The following is a 12,720-nucleotide window of genomic DNA, read 5'->3' as shown; positions in this document are numbered from 1 at the left end:
ACTTCCTTGCTTCTATCTTATCTATTCCCTTCATAATCTTATCCGTTTCTATAAGATCTCCCCTCATTCTTCTGAATTCCAATGAGTATAGCCCCAATCTACTCAGTCTCTCCTCATAAGCCAACACTCTCAACTCTGGAATCAACTTAGTGAATCTCCTCTGCACCCACTCCAGTGTCAGTATATTCTTTCTCAAGCAAGGAGACCAAAACTGTACACAGTACTCCAGGTACAGTTTCACCAGCACCTTATACTCGCTCCCTCTAGCAATGAAGAACAAAATTCCATTTGTCTTCTTAATTACCTGCTGCATCCGCAAACCAACTCCTTGAGATTCCTGCACAAGGGCACCCAGGTCCTTCTGCACAGCAGCATGCTGCAATTTTTTTACCATTTAAACAATAGTCTATTTTGCTGTTATTCCTACCAAAATGGATGACCTCACATATACCAACATTGTAATCCATCTGCCAGACCCTCACCCACTCACTTAGACTATCTATGTCCCTTTGCAGATTTTCAGTGTCCTCTGCACACTTTGCTCTGCCACCCATCTTAGTGTCATCAGCGAATTTTGACACAGTACACTTGGTCCCCAGCTCCAAATCATTTATGTAAATCATAAACAATCCAAATGCCTTTTGAAAATCATGATTGAACCTGCCTCCACCACACTCAGATCCTTGCATACAAAAGTTTTCCTCATGTTGCCTTCGCTTCTTTCGCCAGTCAGGTCATATTCCAGTTCTCAACTCTTCTACCAATAGGAACAGCTCCTCTCAACTACTATTACCTGATCTCTCTTTGAATTTCTCCATCAAAATCTCCTCTCAACCGTCTCACCTCCAAAGAAACCAATGCCAGCTTCTCCAATCTATCCATGTATGTGAAGTCCCGCATTCCTGGAAACATTTTCGTAAATTTTTCCTGTGCTCTCTTTTATGCCTCACATCTGCCCCATGGTGCCCCAACAGCAAACTGAAGCTATTGTAACAATGTTCGGTGGCAGCAAGTAAGGCAAGTCAAATATTGAGATGTATTGTTTATTTATTAGTGTCACAAATAAGCTTACATTAACACTGCAGTGAAGTTACTGTGAAAATTCCCTACCTGCTACACTCCGGCGCCTGTTCGGATACATTGAGCAAGAATTTAACATGGCCGCTTTGCCTAACCAGCCCGTCTTTCAGACTGTGGGAAACCCACGCAGACATGGGGAGAATGTGCAGACTCCGCCTGCGCAAACAGTGACACAAGCCAGGAATTGAACCCAGGTCCCTGGGGCTGTGAGGCAGCAGTGCTAACCACTGTGTCACTGTGCAGCCCAAAGATCAACTTTGAGCCAAAATAGTGAAACAACCTTGCAGTTTATAAACCATCATTGCAGCCTTACTTAGAATACCATGCACAGTTCTGGTTGTCACAGTATTAAAGGACTAGTGCAGCTACTGAAGGAGTATAGAAGCACATAACTTGAATGATTGAGGCGATAGAAAGACTGGATTACAAGGAGCAATTATGTTTAGAGATGACATAATTGTTGCTTTTAGGATTCTACAGGGACTGCATAATATAGATGATGACAAGCTATTTCACATTGAGCAGAACAGTAGAACTAAGAGACATGACCCATGCCTGCAAGGAGGTAAATTCAAAACTAATCTGCGGAAATAATATTTCAGTGAGCAAATAACCAATCCGTAGAATAGACTCCCTTGTGGGATGGTGAAAGTAGTTAGTATTGATTTATTCAAATGAAAATTAGATAGATTTAGTCCCTTTACTAAGGGAAGGTCATACTTGAATATGAGGGAGTGCAACAAATGAGTCCTGGGATGAGATGCTTGGTTTTGAGCAGAAATTGGAGATGGTAGACTCTGCACGTATTTCCTAGAGTTTAGGAGAATGAGAGATGATCTCATCAATCTCAGTACTTCAGGGGCTTTGGAATGCTGGGAGAATGATTCCCCTGACTGGGGGATCGAGAAAGCAGGGTCACGGTCTCACAATCCCGAAGTTCAGCAATTTAGGACTGAGATGAGGAAAAAGTCTTCATTCAAAGGGTTGGGTGCATTTAGTATTCTCTAAAGATCTGAGAGTGTTCAGTCATTGAGTAAAATTACGACTGAGATCAACAGACTTTTGGATCCTAAGGAAATCAATGCTTATGGGAATAGTCCACGGAGGTGCAGCCAATGTAGGAAATCAGCTATGTACTTACTGAATAGTAGGCTCTCTCTTTCACTACATTTCCATCCTCTGCCTCTCTTTTTATTCTCTCTCTCGCCCTCTTTTTCCCAGGAATTAATTTTAGTTAGACAATCTCTCAGTAAAACCTGAGAAGAGGGACTTCTGGGCTCTTGTGCTATTTAATTTGAACAAGTCAGGCTTGAGGGGCTGAATGAGACACTCCACTCTGTTTTTTAATGCTGTTAATGTTCTTTCAAAAAATAATAATTTGGGATCTCTTATGTGGGTAAGCTGAGGTATGAATGAGGTAACTGTGGCATTCTTGACTCCTTTAGTTCCCAGAAACCTTCACCATTGTGGTTTTCCTCACATCATGTCTGGCTCTGTTGTAGACAGACAATTCGAGACCAACTCCTGTGATTAATTAATTACTTCATTATTATTGTGCCTTACAAAAACCAGGATGGTGGAAAGAAAGCAAAGGGTGGGATTTTACAGTCTTGCTTATCCCATAACCATAAAATCCCATCTGAGCTCAATGGATCTTTCCATTGTCCGTGCCTTGCCTGCTCCGATTCCCATGGTAAAATTCTGGCCAAGGTGTCCATTGGACTTCTTTCCGTCCAGCCATTTCTCGTTTGCATTGGGAGAAATCAGATTATCTAAAAACCCTGATGCTGCTATCGGAAACCTCAAGAAAATCTTGTAAATCCAACAGTAATCAATACTGTCCACGCTCTTTAGCGATTTATTTTATTGTCCTTTGCAAGATTGCTGTCCAAACAATTTAATCACATCTGTTAGAACCATATCTTTCAGGACAATAGTTTCTTTCAAAATGTGGAAGGGCATTGCGTTGCTGGATATTTGAAAGCAGACCTGGATTTGTCTTTTTATAAGGTTCATATATTCACCTTTCAACTGGGAGCAAGCATGCCTTCTCCAAGGAATGAACTGACCAGCACGGCACTTGACAATGAGGAGCTGTTTGCTTCTTTGCACTGCTATTATTATAACTGATAGGGAAAATGCTGATTTAAAATCAAAGGCCAGTGATTAACTAGAAACTAGAAAACAGTGATGACCTTTAAGTTTTGAACTGGTTCATCTAATAATATCTGAATCATCTGTCTAATCCCCATGAATTGAGGACTGGTTATTGTTTCAATAAACACAATAGCTACAGTCTATCCCTTTTGTTTTAATAAAGAACAATATATATTTAATAAAAATATCACAAGCCCTTCATAAAGTTGTTTGAGGTTGTGTGCAATCACTAAGTGGTATTTTGATACTTAATAAGACATTTCATATTGATTACTTTAATGTGATGTTGTTGCTGGGTGTCCTCCAACTGGGATTATGCTCAAGGCATATATTTATTCCTCCCCAAATTCCTAACCTGAACCATCTGAGTCGAAGGGATAAACATGTGTTTAAACAGAAGCAACAGCCTGATTGCCAATTTAAAACAGTACTGGGCAGAGGATGTACTGTGTTTAAGTTAAAGTTTATTTATTAGTTCCACAAGTAGGCTAACATTAACACTGCAATGTAGTTACTTTGAAAATCCGCTCGCCGCCACACTCCAGCGCCTGTTTGGGTACACTGAGGGAGAATTTAGCATAGCCAATTATTCTAACCAGTACGTCTTTCAGGCTGTGGGAGGAAACCCACACAGACATGAGGAGAATGTGCAAACTCCACACAGTGACCCAAGCCAGGAATCGAACCCAGGTCCCTGGTGTTGTGAGGCCGCTAACTATTATGCTACTGTGCTGCCCACAGTACATTCTGCTCAGTGGAAATAAAGGGGCCCTAATTAAATCTTAAAAGAAAAATATAAAAGGAAAAAGTAATGATGTAACTGAAAAATAAAAGAATTGTACAGGGCACAAAGCAGACAGCTGATTTGCTGTTCTCTGTTTTTGACCAGTGATAAACCAGCAACAATTCAATTTTTATATCATCTTTAACACAGTAAAGTGTCCTAAGACATTTCACAAATAAAACACCAGACAAGAAGCTACATAAAGAGACATTAGGTCAAGTAAATGAAAGCTAAGCTAGATATTAAGGTGTGGTTTGAAAGAGGAGAGAGAGGAAGAGACAGTGATTCAGGGAGGGAATTCCAGAGCTTACGGCCTAACAGCTGAAAGTGTGGTTGCCAAATTTAGAATGATGGAAATCAGGATGACAAGATTGAGACCACAAGATAACTGAATTTTACATCCATTTTGAATGAAAGAAGAGTGGATCTAAGACTATTATTTTAAACTTAAATAAGGGCAACTATACAATCATGAATTGTGAGCTAGCTGCATTGAACTGTGATACTTCAGGCTAGAGGATAAATCAACAGACAAGCAGTGGTAAACATTTAAGGGGATATTTCAGAATGTTCCTACTATAAATAAAAGTTCTAAGGGGTGGAATAACCATCTGTGGCTAACTAAAGTTAAAGAAAGTATCAAATTTAAGGGAAAAAATATATAACGATGCAAAGAAAAGTGGAAGGTCAGATGATTGGTTAGAATATAAAGAAGTGTAGAGAATTGCAAAAAGATTAATCAGGAGAAAGAAATTAGAGTATGAGAGGAAGGTAGCGAGAAATACATAGTAAGAGTTACACGGTAAGAGTAAAAATACATGCTAAGAGTTTCTACAGATATTTAAAAAGGAAAAGAAGTGAATGCTGGTGCGCTAGAGAGTGACAACAGGGAGATACTAGCAGATAAATAGTTAATGGCAGATTAAATTAACAATTTTTGAAATAAATATACAAATAGGAGCTACAAAAAATTCCAGTAATGATTGTTCCCCGTAAGGGGACGGTCTTGAACAAGAGGATATAGAGTGAGTGGAAAAGAAAAAATGCAGGAAAATCTCAGCAGGTTTAGCAGCATCTGTAAGGAGAAAAAAAAGCTGACATTCTGAGTCCAAATGACCCTTTGTCAAAGCTAAAAGGCACAGAAAGTGGGAAATATTTATACTGCAGGCCGAGGGAATGAAAGATGAGTCATAGCCAAAGAAACCAGGGGAAAAGACTGCTATTAGCTGTCCACAGAGAGAATAAAGGGTGTGAACAACCAAATGGCAGATAAGTTATAAGCTGGAACAGATGAAGATCTTGGGCTTGGGCGGGGGCAGGAGCGGAGGTGGGGATGGGAGCTTGGGCTTGGGCGGGGGTAGGACAGAGGTAAAACGTAGAGAAGGAGGGGCAAAAAGGTAAGGGAATGGGGATGAAGTAGGGGAAAGAGTGGGAGGGGGGAAGAAGAAAAAATGAAGAAAGACAATAAAGAAAAATAAGGTAGAGAACAGCAAAAAATTAACTAAAATAGAATGAAAACAAAGAGGTAGAGCAAATCATCTGAAGTTGTTGAAGTCGATGTTGAGACCAGAAGCCTGTAAAGTACTTGGCCGGAAGATGAGATGCTGTTCCTCCAGTGTGCTTCACCCTGCAGTATAAATATCTCTCACTTTCTATGCCTTTTAGCTTTGACAAAGAGTCAAGCAGACTCAAAACGTCAGTGCTTTTCTCTCCTCACAGATGCTGCCAGACCTGTTGAGATTTTCCAGCGTTTTCTCTTTTGGTTTCAGATTCCAGCATTCACAGTAATTTGCTTTTATCCAGTTTTTATTGAGCGAAAAGAGGTAGGTTCAAAACATAAGAACATAAGAACATAAGAAATAGGAGCAGGAGTAGGCCATCTGGCCCTTCGAGCCTGCCCCGCCATTCAATAAGATCATGGCTGATCTGTCGTGGCTCAGTTCCACTTTCCCGCCCTCTCCCCATAACCCTTAATCCCCTCTCTTATCAAAAACCCATCAACCCGCTTCTTAAAAATATTTAGCGAGGCAGCCTCCACCACTTCAACGGGCAGAGAATTCCAGAGATTCACCACCCTTTGAGTGAAGAAGTTCCTCCTCAACTCCGTTCTGAACCGCCCCCCCTTTATCTTGAGGCTGTGCCCCCTAGTCCTACTGTCTTTTTTGAGCGGGAAGAGTCTTTCCACCTCTATCCTATCCATCCCATTCATCATCTTATACGTCTCAATGAGATCTCCCCTCATTCTTCTAAACTCTAACGAGTACAAGCCTAGTTTATTCAGCCTCTCCTCATAGCTCAACCCCCTCAACTCCGGTATCAGCCTAGTAAACCTCCTCTGCACTCCCTCCAAGGCCAAAATATCCTTGCGCAGGTGCGGCGCCCAAAACTGCACACAGTACTCCAGCTGCGGCCTCACCAATGCCCTATACAGCTGCAGCAAGACCTCCCTACTTTTATATTCAATCCCCCTCGCTATGAAGGCCAGCATCCCATTCGCCTTCCTGACCACCTGCTGCACCTGCAGGCTGGGTTTTTGCGACTCATGCACAAGGACCCCGAGGTCCCTCTGCACCGTCGCCTGCTGCAGTTTTTCGCCCCGTAAGTAATAGTCCTTCCTACCATTCTTCCTACCAAAGTGGACCACCTCACACTTGCCAACATTAAATTCCATTTGCCATTTCCTGGCCCATTCGCCCAGCCTATCTAGATCCTTCTGCAGACTCTCCACACCCTCCGCACAATTTGCCTTTCCCCCAATCTTGGTGTCATCAGCAAATTTCGACACCCTACACTCGGTTCCCTCCTCCAGATCATCTATATAAATGGTAAATAGCTGAGGCCCCAGCACCGACCCCTGGGGCACCCCACTAGTCACCAACCACCAATCCGAATAGCACCCATTGACCCCCACTCTCTGCCTCCTATTTGACAACCAATCCTCTATCCACGCTAACACCCTACCCCCAACTCCATGTCCTCTGACCTTCTGCAGTAACCTCTTGTGAGGTACCTTATCAAACGCCTTCTGAAAATCCAGAAAGACCACATCCACCGGCTCTCCTCTATCCACCGCCCTAGACACATCCTCATAGAACTCCAGTAAATTTGTCAGACACGACTTCCCTTTAATGAAACCGTGTTGCGTCTGCCCTATCAAGCAATTCCCTTCAAGATGCCTCGCAATTTCCTCCTTAATGACGGATTCTAACATTTTACCTACCACAGACGTTAAACTAACCGGCCTGTAATTCCCCGCCTTTTGCCTGGCACCCTTCTTAAACAACGGCGTAACATTAGCCGTTTTCCAATCCTCCGGCACTTCCCCGGAATCCAGCGACGTCTGGAAAATAACCACCAAGGCATCCACTATCACCTCCGCCATTTCTTTCAGAACCCTCGGATGCATTCCATCCGGTCCTGGGGACTTGTCCACAATCAGCCCCTCCAGTCTGTCGCGCACCACCTCTCTAGTAACAGTAATGTCATTAAGACCCTCCAGTCCTACCACCTTTCCATCGCTAACACCCGGCAAATTAAAGTACTTCTCTCAGAGGGCTGTGAATCTGTGGAACTCACTGCCCTAAGTGCAGGAGGCAGAATCAATCAACAGATTCAAGAAAGCAATAGATACGTTTCTGATTAAAAGCAGAACAAACAGCTATGGGGAGCAGGCTGGAAAGTCAAGTTGAGACCAGGATAAGACCAGCCATTATATTAAATAGCACAGCAGTCTCAAAGGACTGAATTTCCTACTCTTGCTCCTAATTCCTACGTTCCTAAATCAGTAAGTGGAAGGGAGAGGGGAACATGTGAAAGTACAATCATGAGGGAAGCAGTACTGAGCAAGTTGTGGGCTGACAAGACTCCAGTTCCTAATGGACTTCGTACTATGGTCTTAAGAGAAGCAGCTAATAAGGTAGCAGATGTGTTGGTATTCATTTTCAAAATATTAGATTCTGGAAAGATTCCATCAGGCTGGAAAGTAACAAATGTGGTTGCTCTATTCAAAAAGGGGGAAGGTGGAGAACAGGTAACTACAGGCCAGTTAGTTTGACATCAGTCATGGGAGAGGTGCTAGAATCAATCATTAAGAAGATTATAATCAGGCATTTAGAAAAATGCAGGTAGTTGGGAAGAGTTAGCTTTGTTTTGTGAAAGGAAGTCATGTTTAACCAATTTATTGGAATTCTTTGATGTAGTAACATGTGCTGTGGATGAAGGGAAGCCTGTAGATATGCTCCACTTGGATTTCTAAAAGGCATTCAATAAAATGCCATAGCAAAAGTTATTGCAGAAAAGAAAGGCTCACAGTCTAGGGGGTAATATGTTAGAATGGATAGAAGATTGGCTGGCTGACAGAATGTGGAGATGCCAGTGGGACTGGGGTAATAATCAAATAAACTGTTGGACTTTAACCTGGTGTTGCGAGACTTCTTACAGTGGCTGACAGAAGACAGAGAATATGCATAAATGGGTATTTTTCTGATTGGTAGGATGTGAGGAATGGAGGTTTTCAAGGGTTTTTACAATTTATATTGGTGACTTAGATGAAGGGCGCAATGGCATGGTAACTAAATTTGCAGATGACACAAACATAGATAGGAAAGTGTTGTGAAGAGTACACAAGGAGGTTGCAAGTGGATACAGCTGGGTCGACAAAATGGGTAAAAATCTGGCAGATGTGGGAAAATGTGAAGTTGTTCATCTTGGCTGGAAAAATAAAAAGGCACTGCCTTACTTTAATGGAGAATGACTGCAGAATTCCAAGACGCAAAAGAATCTAAGTGTTTTTGTGCACAAGTCACAAAAAGTTAACATGCAGGTACAGCATGTAATCTAGGAGGCCAATGGAATGCTATCCTTACCACAAGAGGGATTGAACCAAAGAAGTATGGATACTATACTTTAGTTTTACGGGACATTGGTGAAACCACATCTTGGATACCTGTGAGAAATTCTGCCCTTTCTTATTTAAGGAAGAACGTAAATGCCTTTGAGACAGTGCAGAGGAGTTTTATTAGATTGCTACCCAGAATGAAGGAAAGCTAGACAGACTGGGCTTGTTTGCATTGGAGTTTAGAAGAGTGAAGAGTAACCTGATTGAAGTGTACATCATCCTGAACAGTCTTGACCAGGTTGATATGAAACAAAAATTTCAACTTGTGGTGAGTCCAAAACTAGAGGGACACTGATTTAAAGTTAGGAGGTTGCCCTTTTTGGACAGATGAGGAGAAATTGTTTCTCTGAGAAACATGTGACTTTGGGACTCTCTGGGGCAAATTTTCCCATTCTGCCTGCCAAGGTAATCATAGCAGATGAGGAGCGAACCATGGATAGTTGACGTCAGGTGGGATTTTCTGGTTTCGGGGCGAATGTGGCCGGAAAATCCCACCCTTTGTCTCAGAAGGCAATTGAGGTGGAATTGTTGAATATTTTTAAGATGGGGTTAGACAGAGTCTTCTTCGATAAGAGAATCAACAGTTATTGGAGAACGTTGGGTTCAAAACACAAACAGGTCAACCATGATGTTATTAAATGGTAGAGCAGGCTTGAGGGGCCGAATGGCCTGGCTCTGCTCCCCTTTCAGATGTTCTATGTTTTAAGATGCCACAATTGGAGGACAGCTCTCAGTTGTACAGCTGGAGGTTTGAATAGGTTTAATGGACTTGAATACAAGAAGGTAACGGAAGCATGACAGTTAATTAATGTAAGGGAACATGAGGGTGATGGATAAACAGCAAAGAAAAGGGCAGTGGTTTTGTATGGGTGAAAGCATAGACGGGATGAAACATAGCAGGCCAGCTACGACAGCAATGGAATATTTAGATCTGGAGATAACAGACAACAGGTTTTCTTGGCTGCAGGTTATTACATCACCACATCCCCTCCCCACCATTACAACTGGCAGTCTGTCAAAGAGAAGCTCAGCAAATAACGTTTAATTTTCATCAGCTATTGCTCTAAGCTCGACATAAACAAGCTGGACGATTGCTGTACAGGTTGCTTCTGCCACTCCCTCCACAGATCCATCTTCCAGAATATTGTATTCAACCGCAGAGGAATAAGCAACCTACCAATGAACTTTTTTATAGACTGTGTATAATGGTTGATGATGCATAATACTATGTCTAGAGTATTATCGATCCTATGCCTATCATAATAATTTGCTGTCATGAGCATAGAAGGCAAGGGGAGGGATGTTATATGACCAAGTGGTTGCAAATTACTTTAAGAACTAATCACATGATTTGATGGTGATGTCATTAGGGTGTTGCACAGGCTGCTATTTTATTTTTAGCTTTTCTCTGCACAGGCAAGATGTCCTAGAATAAATCTATTGTTGTTAGTTTGAATCTACATGTGAAAACCATTTTCTTTTCGTTTAACACCTACAGCCCCTAATATTGTAGTATTTTCATGTCCACACCAAGATTCAACAGAAAACACACATGGACTTAATTGACAAAAAAAAATCAGCAAAATAAATAAGAATAATCTACTAGACTTGATGCATTACTGTAGCATGATGGTATCTGGATGTTTCCACAAAATAATCTTAGCAACATATGCACACATGTTCAAATATATCCAATAAACTGCACCACAAGCTAATTAAGTATTTGGGTATGACAATGCTGATGAAAAGCTGGACAATGTCCAGAGCAGGAGTCTATTATTATTAATGCAATGCAGCTGCCATGATCAAATTGGAGCTGCTGGCAGTTCGGCCTCTGAGGTTGGTGACAATAAAGGAAACATTTCTATTAATCGCTGACAGTGTTTTGCTGCTTCTGGAGACTGGGAACCAAACCAGTTCCAACAGGTGGTGCCCTCTGTCCCAAGGAACAGCCATGGTGTCTCAATTATTCTGCAGCTTTGTCTCCAGAAGCAGGACTATTGCCAAATATAGGGCTATAAAAATAAACAAGGAATCAGACTGTCAAACTGCATTCCAACAGCCAATGCAATGGTGAGCAGCAAGAAATCTGGCCATCCAAACCAATTCTTGCAAGGCTACCTACAAATTCCCAGTCACTGGGTTGAGGGATTTTGGGGAATGTTCGGATTTGCACATTCGAACGATCAACATGCAGGCAGCTACATTCTGTTTCAAATTTGGGAGCTCACCAAAAAGCGTTTGTATTGCTTGCGTTGAATTTGTAATAGTTGCAAACTCAACCTTCCTGCTTTCTATGACTGCGCTGTCCAGGCCTCCAACTATTGAGGAAGTACGAGGAATGAATAAATGTTAGCACTCTTGCCAAGCAAAAGCTCACTAGTACGCAAGAACACAAACCATAGAAAGCATCCTTTCCGGTTGTATCCCAACTTGGTATGGCTCCTGCTCTGCCCATGAACACAAGAAACTACAAAAAGACATGAATGTAGCCCAATCCATCATGCAAACCAGCCTCCCATCCATTGACTCTGTCTACATTTTGAGTACCCGGAGGAAACCCACGCAGACACGAGGAGAACGTGCAAACTCCACACAGACAGTGATCCGAGCCGGGAATCAAACCCAGGACCCTGGAGCTGTGAAGCAGCAGTGCTAAGCACTGTGCTACCCTGCCGCCCATTTTCACTGTATACTAATACATGTTTTCACTGTATACTAATACATGTGACAATAATAAAGCTCTCGCTTTGATTTGATTTAACAATCATGGCCCCCTTTTCCGCACCACCATGCCAAACAACTTGTCAACTAATACAAAAGCAAGTTATTGCAGATGTGGGAAATCTGAAATAGAAACAGAAATTGCTGGAAATTTTCCGTTTTCATAATTTGCTGAAATTCACACATTCCCAGATCATTTCTATGAGAGAACTGAATGTACTTTATTAGCCGCAAAGTGCTTTGGGGTATCCTGATGCCATGCAAGGGATGATGTAAATGCAAGTTTCTTTGCAAAATCCAAAACTTAAAAAACTAATTAAACTGGTTCACTAAAACAAATACATGTAAACAAAAGCCCATTTCCTGACTTCATAACCTTCACTGATCCCAGCTTTTCCTCCTGTACATTCTATATATGTATATGAAAATTTTTCACCTTAGTGTGCTGTGAAACTGTCATTTTAATAAGATGAGACCGCTCTGCAAAACATCAATGTCATTTTTCCTTTATTAAATATATCTCTGAACCTCTTAGTTGAGCAGTGACACAATTACACACAAAGCAGTGTGAGCCCCACTAGCTTAAAAAATATATCAAGCTAAGTTGGCAAGCAAACTAAAAGCCCTGAAGCTTGAAAAACATCTTGCTTTAGAAGTATATATAATACATATATAGATGTCTCTAAAGAAAAACAATTTTTGCCTTTTTTTAGGTTGTATCTGAATTTGCTTTGAAAATCAGCAGTGTTTTCATGTGAAAGATTTGCAAGAGAAAACACATCAAGCTGTTTTATAAAGTTCTGAGCATTTAAATATGTAAGAAATAAAACATCAAAAAGCCTGAGGCATCTGTGCATGATTACATTTTAATGTTTTTGCTTTTTAAAAAATAGCCTGCAATAAATGGGAGTATTGCAACCAGAGGAGATGAAAAGAGAATACCTGGCATAGCACTTTCCCAGCTTTTTAATAAAGCTCCACAAAGCAATGCCCATTCTTTCCACTCTCTCTCCATTTAACACCAAATTAAGTTTAAGAATTAAGGTAAATGGCTGCCTCTATAGTTAAAAGAAAAAGA

At 41.4% G+C, this 12,720-nt stretch overlaps 1 protein-coding gene across 1 annotated transcript in view; it reads right to left on the bottom strand.

The window, feature by feature from the left end:
* dcbld2 (discoidin, CUB and LCCL domain containing 2) overlaps positions 1-12,720 on the bottom strand; it is a 100,291-nt gene that overhangs the window by 77,700 nt on the left and 9,871 nt on the right. The gene's annotated exons all lie outside the window — the stretch shown is intronic.

The sequence above is a fragment of the Carcharhinus amblyrhynchos genome, chromosome 15 (genome assembly GCF_965287045.1).
Source record: "Carcharhinus amblyrhynchos chromosome 15, sCarAmb.v2.hapA, whole genome shotgun sequence".
Classification (NCBI taxonomy): Eukaryota; Metazoa; Chordata; class Chondrichthyes; order Carcharhiniformes; family Carcharhinidae; genus Carcharhinus; species Carcharhinus amblyrhynchos.
The sequence above is the reverse complement of the archived record's forward strand: the minus strand, read 5'-3'. Positions and strand labels throughout refer to the sequence as shown.